Source organism: Monodelphis domestica, chromosome 4 (assembly GCF_027887165.1).
Source record: "Monodelphis domestica isolate mMonDom1 chromosome 4, mMonDom1.pri, whole genome shotgun sequence".
NCBI lineage: Eukaryota > Metazoa > Chordata > Mammalia > Didelphimorphia > Didelphidae > Monodelphis > Monodelphis domestica.
The window spans coordinates 435,562,059-435,572,447 of NC_077230.1; positions in this window are offsets into that span (position 1 = coordinate 435,562,059).

Genomic DNA, 10,389 nt, shown 5'->3' on the forward strand with positions numbered 1-10,389 from the left:
GGGCTCCCGGGATGAGGGGGGCCCCCAATCTTTGCCCTTCCTCCAAAGCCCTCATCCGGCAGCCCGAGAAGAGACGCCCCGCCCACACCGGGAGCGCAGCACGTGGGTGTCATCCCCTCAACCCCTGCGTGCGCCCCGGAGGCCCGAGCTCTTCCCCCCCCCCAATCCTTTAGAGAGCAATGAAGGCCCCGGGACTCACCGGGGGTGGGGAGAGCAGGGCGGCGCGGACGAATTCGCACCCACGACAGGCCGGGGATTCACGGGCGCATTTCCGAGGGGCGCAGGAGTCATCTCCCCGTCCCTGCGCCGAGGGGACGGAGGGTGGGCCGGCCCTGCTCCCCGTCACCTTGCCAGCCCCGACGGGGAGAAGCTTCTCTGGACCCTTTCGGCCGCCTTCACTCGGCCCTCCGTCTGGGCTGCCCGCACTGGAAGTCTCAGCCTCTCGGGAATCCGAGTCCTCGGAACGGGAAGGCTGAGCCGTCCGGCCTCCCGGAATCACGGAAAGGCCAGCTCGGGACGGCCAGCTTCCGGCAGAAGCTCTTCGGAACGCCCCGCCTCGCTCTCGCGTTCTCTGGCCCTCCGCGCCGCGGGGAATGCTGGGAGAGAGAGGCAGCCTACGTTCCACCCGCAGGACGCTCCCGGCCACTCGCCGGCTCCCGGGCGGCTCGAGCGGCCGAAATCGCCCCGGCGTTCGCCTCTGGTGCCTCCGAAGAGCTCCAAACGGGCCGGGATGTCCGCCCGAATCTCCCGGCTGGCCGAGCGGGAAGCAAACGGGAGCTCCTATCGCCCCCGCGCTTTCCCTCTGCTGGGAAAGGCGCCGCGAGGGGGAGAGGGTCAGTGGGGGGCCGAGAAGCCGCCCTCGCCTTCCGCCTTCCAGACCCCCCGGTGGATTGGGCCCGAGGCCTAGAGGGGTGAAGGCCGACGCGTCCCTACCCAGATCTGAGGCCGCCCCGGCCCCCGGCCCTCCAGTGTCGGGGTCCGAGCCCCGCGGCTGCCCCAAAAGGGGATTAAAAAAGCCCTGGCCAATTCAGTCAGCCCCGAGCCGGGGAATGTCCGAAGGGCTTGGGGAAGCCGGCAGCACCCCTCCCCCCCCTCCCTCACCTTCCGGTCCATCCCCGGAGAAGCGGTAGGGGGCTGGGGGGTCCCAGCGTCCCCCACGAGGGGGAATACTTCAGCTGCCATAAACCGCAGACTCGGGGAAAAGAATAACAGGGAGAACACTGGGAAAGCTGCCGTCTCTGCATACACCGCCCAAGAGTTGCAAAGCAAAAAGGCCATTCGGGCCAGTGGCCGTCCGGCCTCAGTTTCCTTGTCTGTGATTTCATGAAACCCCTTTTAGATTTTGGGTTTTTCCCCTGTTTCTTGCACTTTACTTCCTCCAGGAGTTACTGAGGGCACGTGATACATCTTCTGTCTATGGAAGCCTGCATCTCAGGAGGGGCAGCTATGGGAAAGGGGGAGGGAGGGAGGAAATCTGATCTTGGATGGCAGGAAACAATCTTCCAAAATTGTTCCAACAGGGAACTTTAAGGGGGAAAAAAAGCCATTGTGGTTAGGCCAGGTGAGGGGAAATAGGAATATCAGGGCCCAATTCCTGTGCCCCCAAGGCCCTCATAATAAGGCAGGAAAGGAAGGGATTGCCTAATGTCAGGGTAGCTAAGGACACAGCTGTGAAAGTGCTGAAGGCAGGAAGACTTCATTTTCATGAGTCCAAACTGGGTCTCAGACCCTTACTAGCTGTGTGACCTTGGGCAAATCACTTACTCTTGTTTCCCTCATTTCTTCATCTGTAAAATGAACTGGAAAAGGAAATGGCCAGCCACTCTAAATAACCCAAAAGGGGGTCATAAAGCATTGGACATGACATAACTGAACCACAGTCATGTGTGCAATAGGACAGTGAGAATAAGGACAGCTTTCAGAGGCCATGTTGAATGCTTGATTATTTAAAAAGAAAATCAAAATTGTGTGGCAGCTACTGGGGGGGGGGAGCGGAAGGAGCATGAATCTTGTCACCATGGAAAAATATTCGAAATTAAGTAAAAATTCCCCCAAAAGAAAAAGAAAGTCAAGCGATGCATATTAGACTTGGTTCACGTACCATACCATGTACCACACTCTCTTTAGGATGTTCAGATGATGTCTGTTTTATTTTAAGCTTCTGATTTTCAAGTTAAAAAAAATCAAACCTAGATGGCTTCCTTTTTGTCATTTCCACCAGTTTTGAAGGCATGACAAGCAATGGCCTTCCGTCTTAGAATCAATACTTGAGTGTTAGTTCTAAGGCAGAAGAGTGATAAGGGCTAGGCAATGGGGGTGAAGTGACTTGCCCAGGATCACACAGCTGGGAAGTGTCTGAGGCCAAATTTGAACCCAGGACCTCCCATCTCTAGGCCTGGCATCCACTGAGCCACCCAGCTTCCCCCAGCAAAATTGTTTTCATCCGTCGTTTAGTCTGAATGCTGTTGTGTGTGTTTTCAGGATTCACATATGGTAGGATTTCGAGGAACTTCCTTTCCTTTTAGGTGTCATGTATTGGCAATAGTTCCAGGAACACCTGGATTTTAGTCCTCTCTAAGAAGGAAATTTAATTAAGCAGCCTGCCATTTGTATTAGCTTGATACCTTGCAGCTCTGTGATTTCCAGTAAGAGTATCGTCCCTGGCAAAAGTCTGTGCATGTAGCCAGAGAAGGAAGGTAGTTCCAGAGTAGTATCTGATGAAGTTTTCAGAGGGTCACCGTAAGTGTGTGATTGTACTGTCACACTGCCCTTTATAACAAGTTAGTTAATGTAGGAAGGATGCTGGATATTTCTCAGAAATGGAGGTTGGCATATACTAGGCCAAGGAGCACCTGTGGAAATCCCTGGTCAAGGGGTCCTCACCTATCTGTGACCTGTAAGTTCCTGTTATAGCAGGAATAACCCCTATAAGATTTCCTGACACCGTAAGTTCCTCTTTTTAATGATCAAGTATCTCAGATTCAACTGGGGGATCTGTAGAACTCTGCCTTCTCAAAGAAAGCCAGTCTCTGTTCCAGTTGGTGCCCCAGATAGGACTCAGGATGGACTCCGCACAGCAGCAGGTCTTCCAGCTGAAACTTCCCAGTGGGACCTTTCCAGTCAAAGGATGCTATTGATTCTGGTGCCTGGACTTCCCTTCGGGGAGGGTACCTAATGCCTGTGAGCCCTGGCATAGGCCTCTATCCTGGGAGACTCCCATGCTTCTTGTCCGTTGTGGGCCCTTTTCTCCTGTTTGTCCTCTTTTTTGGTCTTTTTGTATTTGACACATTGTCGACTTTTTTTATTGTTAAAATCTACGTATCCCAAGAGATTCTTCATTCTGAGGAATGCTTGGATCAGTGCTTAAGGGATTTAGGTTTTCCCTCATGCAGGGGACAGTTTTTGCTTACAGGAGAGCAACAACAAACCTGGAATCTTTCTTTTTTTTATGGAAATTATCGTTCAGAGTTGGCAGACCATCTAAAGAGATGATTTTCTCTCCATCAGATGCTACAGGGTTAAAGATACGACTTGATCCTGATAACTAGTGAAAAGATTTACTCCAATAAAAATCCCAAAATCTACACTATTGACAGTGATCCAGATTTTGTTCTCTGATATCCTGTTGCCACTTACATAAGTTTCAATTATGTCACATTCTTTCATGTGCTCTGCAGTGTGGCCCGCAGCGTCCAGCGCCCTCTCCTGCCATTCTCCCAGTACCTCAGCCCAGTCCCTACTCGGTTCATGTTAAAATTAAACTTCCACTTCTTTCACGATCTTAGATTTGGTCAATCAAGCCGATCTGGATAAGTTAATGACCAAAGGCAAGTTGAAATTCAAAATCTGTGAACACAGTGCTAACAACAGCACGTAAAGGGTTTTGATCTGTGGGTTTTAAAATGAATATTCAGTCACTAAGTATTATATTTTAAAGTTCTATTAATAATAACTAAAGGAAAAGAACTAACTGAACTCAGCCTGGTGGGAGGAGTCATAGCGAACTTAAATATACTCACATAAATGTGAGGATGCAGGAAAAGGGGAAAGGATTCTAGGTAATACTGAAAGGAATTTTGGGTAATGTCATTTTAGGGCTTCAAGAATTTCAAACAATACACATCGTTAATGGTTTGCATCTTGGAAAAAGTGAATTAAGGTGTGAGGGCGTTTTCATGATACCCCAATTGGTCTATTGTTAAAAGCTTATCAGAGTTAAATTTCAAACAAATGTACTTGGAAATGTAGACAGAATTCACTCTCCTGTTTCAGGGGACTGTCCAAAACGAAACCTTTTGACCGAAACTCCTCAAGATCCCGTTGTTTCATTGAGAAACGAATGTCTGTGAAGCTCCTTAGAACTTCCTTTAATGCTTAGTTGTCAGAACTTACCAGCTCGTGAAGTTCTGAAATCTGGCCGTGTGGTGTGAGGGACTTCTTCGAAAGTATACTGTATATTGCGTGTTATAAATTCACCTGGACGATTGCTATCAGCTAGACCATGTCTCCATCACGCTCCAGTTGCTCTTTCTCTATCAAACATACACTTTAGCACACTCATCAAGGAAACTATCAAGAAACTATCTACAAATCGGATCCCAGGAAGAGATTTAAATGGAAAGTTCATCGATTCTTCATGTGGTAGAACTGGTACCATGCATGAAAGGGAAAACCTGGGAGAAGAGTCTAGCTTGGAGGTTCAAAAACCCACTATTGATCATCTTCCCGCACCGAAAGGGACTGTTTTAAAGGGAAGAGGTTCGTCATGGTTTGTTTTCTTATCCCTTTTCTGAGAGCCTCTTTGGAACTTCTTCAAATGGCTGAACTCAGTATTCCTTCTGCCTCTTCCATTCTTGGACTGAGTGAATGTGGAATGCCTCTTACGTCGTAGCCTGATATATTGTTTTCTTTGATTATTTGCCATTTCTTTTCATCTGACTCCTTTAAAAATTGGTTGGACTTCACTTTTTCACCTGACCATTTATTACATGCAAACTGCTGCAGCTACCTTGCGACAAAAGCTGTGATTCCTGTCTTCCTGATGGAGAACTTCTGCCACTTCCTTTTTTCCTGTCTGCTTCCTTAAAGGCGAGGTTTGGAGCCGACAGTGACCTCCGACAGACACGTTGATGTTTTGTTTAGATATTAGAAGTCAGAATAGGTGTGACCCCAAAAAACTGGTGACTGGATCTCTTGTCCCCTTGGCATGGGCATCGTACCCCCAAACTCAGGCAAACTGTAAGCAGGGAAATTCCTTTGCTCCCTTCTGACCTTGTGACTCCTAACCCTAAACATCTGATAAGTCCTATAAGACCCTGAGGGGATTATCATCCTTGGGCCTTCCTTTAGATTGGAGATGGACATGGAGATTCACTTCCAGGCAACACCTCGATACCGTTGGACTGTATCTCAGACATCCATCTGTCCCCTAGACTGTGAGGGGCTTCAGGCAGACTCCTGTCAGATGACCAAACCCCCACCGAATGCCTGAGTGTTTACCCCTCTAGAATCACGTCCTCACCATGACACAGCATCACGTCCCCACTGATGCAGAGTATAGAGTCAGAATTGATGGATTCTGGGAGCAGCCTTCCATCTTGCTGTTCCACCTGTACTATCCTCCTGGCTATTCTCAACATTACTTTCTAAATGAATAAATTTCTCTTTTTATTTTTAAGCCACGTTTCGGAGTCTTGCATTCTTGCAAAAGGTATCCTTCCCGAACCCCGGGGGTGCACCTCTAGCACCCCACAGCACCCCCATTTTATGAAGAGACTTTGCTGTTTGAGCCAGAACATTGAGAATTGTGGGGTAAAATACTTCTGAGACTTCCATTCAGGCATGATTGGCCTAAGACTCTTTACCAACAAATCAGAACACCAGCCCCACACAGACGGTCCCCACTATTCCCGGGAGAACGGCTTTCGGAAATGCCTGGGTAGAACTCCACCCTGACTCGGGGGTTTATCCAAGTCAACTTTGAGTCTGTCTGGCCCATCTATCATCACTCCTAAGGCCCTCTCTAACTTGTGCCTGAGATGAAGCAAGCTGTGCATTTTTATTTCCCTTCTTCCTTGGCACAAGAGCCCTTCTCAATCCTCTTTTGTTCTGAGGGCGACAGGAACAACAGAGTCCTTATTGTATGAAGTATTGGGGGTTGGGGGTGTCTTTTAGGTTTGTGCTTTGAAAATGGTGAAAACCATAGTTTAGTGATTTAGGAAGAAGTTTTGCCCTTCCCCCAGTTTCTGTAGCCTTTTGCCAAGCCCAGCCGGTTCAATTTGCATTTCAAGTGCCTGCCAGAAAAGCCCTGGTGGTGAGTCTCTGCACCCTCTTCCCCCAGAAAGGCATCCTCAGTTGTTCTGAGTTGGTGTGTATTCCCTGGCAGACACCCAAATCCCTGAAATTGTTCCTGTGAAAGATGCATCTCCAGATAGGCAGGGATGCCCTGTGAGCATTGGGTTCCCTTTCCCTGGAAGTTGGAATCCATCTCTTCTGCTTTGGGGCACTTTTGTCTGGAAAGTGTCACTCTGTCCTGCAAAGTTGTACCTGCATCCTATCAGGGCCCCTTATTGGTCGAGCCTTAAGGCAGGAGCCATCTTGCCATATCAAGAGCCCTCACTGATTTCCACTCCAGACACAAGGACTAGACAATGGGGGTTGCGACTTGCCCAGTGTCACACATGAAGGAAGTATGTGAGGTCAAATTTGAACCCAGGACCTTCTGTCTCTAGGCCTGGCTCTAAATCTACTAAGCCACCAAGTTGCCCTCTAACCTTTTTTTTTTTAAATCCCTCACTTTCCATCTTGGAATTAATATTGTATATTGGTTCCAAGGCAGAAGAGTGGTAAGGGCTAGGCAATGGGGGTCAAGTGACTTGCCCAGGGTCATACCACTGGGAAGTGTCTGAGGCCATATTTGAACCCAGAAACCTTAATTTTTAAAGGAAGATTCTTTCCGAGTAGAATTAGGAACGTATTGCTGCCAAAGGTCAGAGACTGGAGAAAGACTGCCTGTTTGGGATCCTGCGTGGGTCCTGGTGAAGCCCACAGCCCACAGGATCCTTGAAAATTAGATTATGTTTTAAGTAAGACAGTAAGAGTGGCTTTTATTATCAAGGGGAAAGGAGACATTATCTTTGCTTAGAGACCGTCTAGGCCCTGAAGTCAGTTTAAAGATTTGGGGGATGAGGGAAGTTAGATCAGGGGGCCCCAAACTACAGCCCTTGGGCCACATGCGGCCCCCTGAGGCCACTTATCCGGCCCCCACCGCACTTCCGGAAGGGGCATCTCTTTCATTGGTGGTCAGTGAGAGGAGCTCTGTATGTGGCGGTGCTGCAAAGCGCAAGTCACTCACATACAGTACTGTTTCTGGTGACATCATCCTTTGTGTGGCGCCTTACAATGAGGCATCATGCAAAGGATTCTGTGGCTGCACAGTGGAAGACATAAGCATGGTAGCAGCAATCTGAGAGAGGGGATTCTGTACTGTGTATACTGCTGCCCAGTTAGGGTTAGGCTTAGAGTTTTAGGGTTAGCGTTAGGTTTGGGTTAGAGTTAGGGTTAGGTTTTTATAGTCCAGCCCTCCAGCAGTCTGAGGGACAGTGAACTGGCCCCCTGTGTAAAAAGTCTGGGGACCCCTGATAGATGGTTCAGTGGAAAAAAGAGCAAGACCTGGAGATGGCTGTTCCTGGGTTCAAATCTGGCCTTAGACACTAGCTATGTGACCTGGGCAAGTTACTTAAGCCTAATTGCCTAGCCTAGACCACTACTATGTGTTAGAACCCATCCTGAGATTCTGAGACAGAAGAGTTGAAAAAATACTGATTTTTGGTCAAAATGACAGTCCTAAACTTAGCTCCTTTCTTAAAATATCATTCAATTCAGTTTTTTTTTCACCTTACACATTAAATAGACACACCACCCAGTATTTATTCATGTTCAAATGGGTTTGGAACTGGGGAAACGGTATTTCTTTTCTGCTTTTTTAGGGTTAAAATTTTAATCAAAAAATTATCTTGTAAATGAAGGGTTAACTGAATCCCCAAACTAAAATTGGTGATTTATTCATATTTCTTTATTATTGGTACTCTTTGTGCTAATGGGATTCTGTTCTTTGCAATATCTTCTATCTGGACTTTGTGTCTATCACTGCAGAGAAATAAGCCATGTTTGTTTTCTATTTGATTTTCTTTGAACTGTAACTGAAAAAGCTAGAAACTCTTCCTATGCTTTCCACAGGAGTAGAGGTCATTGTAAGCCTCTTAAAAGACTTCTTGTAATTCCTATTATCTAAATGGATAGAGTTTTGTTAGAGTATATTCCACTCTATCTATCTATCTATCTATCTATCTATCTATCTATCTATCTATCTATCTATCTATCATCTATCTATCCATCCATCCATCCACCTACCTATCCATCCATCCATTCATCCATCCATCCATCCATCCATCCATCCATCCGTCTGTCTGTCTGTCTGTCTGTCTGTCTATTTATACATATTAGCAATTGAACAGATAAAAGGAAGCAACATTTTTTCTTCCACCCTGTCTGGCACCACAGAAACAAGCAAAAGAGGAACAATCATACTCTTTGGGGAGGTAACGATAATCATTTCTTAGCAGGTGGTAGGATTAGCTGAGTGGAACCTGAACTACACAGTTAGAGAAAGAAGATATTTTGGGTAAATGATTAACATTTGTTTACTATCAATTACAGGCTAAAAATTCTAAAAACCAACTTACATTAAGTACATAAGGTCATTTAAGATATAGATTAAAAAAAAGATTTGTAGAATTCAAGAAGATAAAAGAAGGTTTAAGAGAAAAATAGTGAAGGAAATAAGACAGGGGTGGCATCAGGGCCACCTGAGGAATGGTAGAGAATCTTTTTTAAACCCTTACCTTCTGTCGTAGAATTGACTAAGTATTGGTTCCAAGACATGAGAGTGACAAGGCCTAGGCAACTGGGGGCAAGTGCCTTTCCCTTGGTTACACAGTGAGGAAGTGTCTTAGGCCACATTTGAACTCAGGACATCCTGTCTCTGGATTAGCTCTTTTTCCACTGAGCCACTTGCCTTCCCCAGGAAACGTATAGAAATTAAAGGAGAAAGTTATTTTAGCAGCACTAAAATTCAGAATTCATGTCCAGAATCAAAGGTTATTTACCCTTGTGAAGATTGGATTTAGTTATCTCCTGATTGTAACAATGAAGATACTTAGCTCTTCCTTTATTGTGAAGATAAAATTGTAATCTCCTGATTGTAACAATGAAGGTACTTAGCTCTTCCTTTATAGTGAAGCTAGGATTGTAAGCTACAATCTATTTTTAGATTTTAACTACAAAAGGTGAATTAACCACAAAAAGGTGTTAAGTAACTACAAAAGGTGAACCAAAAGAGATGTTAAGTAACTCAAAAAGATATAATCTAACCAGAGAAGGTGAGAACTAAAGAACTAAAGAGCAGTTCTGGAGAAAAGTGTCTGCTGTGATTGATAGATGTGAAAATTTAGGGAAGGTGACACAAGAGAAAAAGATCTTTAAAAGGAGGACATAAGGCCAGAAGAAGACAGAATCAGTCACCTGGGCTTAGAATGAAGGACAGAGGAGTGACTAGAAGACTGACATCCAGACTTCTTTTTAGACTGTCACCGCTGGTGAGTGAAAGGCTGACTTAGTGGACTTGCTTTTCTTTTCTGCTGGCTGGGACTTAGAAATTCTAACTGACTTAGTGACCCTGCCTTTCTGGAGGCATGAAGCCTCCAGGAAAGGCCCATCTTCTTGAGACTCTCTTCCCCTGGCTGGGGCTTAAAGATTCTAACTGGTATCAGAGGAAGCCAGAGTTCATTTGTTCTCTCTCTTTCTCTCCCCCCATTCCTTAATATCTTCCTTCTATTGTAAATATTTTAAATAAACTACCATAAATTCCATTTACTTTAATAATTCATTTTGGGATTTAGAATTTAAATCCCTGGTGACCACCTAATGAAACCACCAATGTAAAAAATAGACTCGAATACAGGACTACAATCCCCATGAGCCTTTGCTCCACTTCCCCAGAATGCCTTGTAATCTCACTTGGGCCGAGATCGAGAAGGTATTTAAGCTGATTCAAAGGCTTTTGAGGGTCTCTTGGGTCTTTGGACTTGCGTTTTGGGGCAGGCGTGGCTTTTTTTCATAATATAGGTGAGGTTGTGTCTAGGCCTCTCTATGGCTTGGACACGTGTCTCTTAGCCTGTATTTTCTTTAATCCTTAATCTTCAATAAACCTCTAAAAAAATATAATACTCCTTGCAGAGAGAAACTAATTTCTACCTGCCTCAGTCTCCCTGTCTCCCCTAAATTTCAATCTTTACACCTATAATAATATATTATCAGTCCAAACACAAA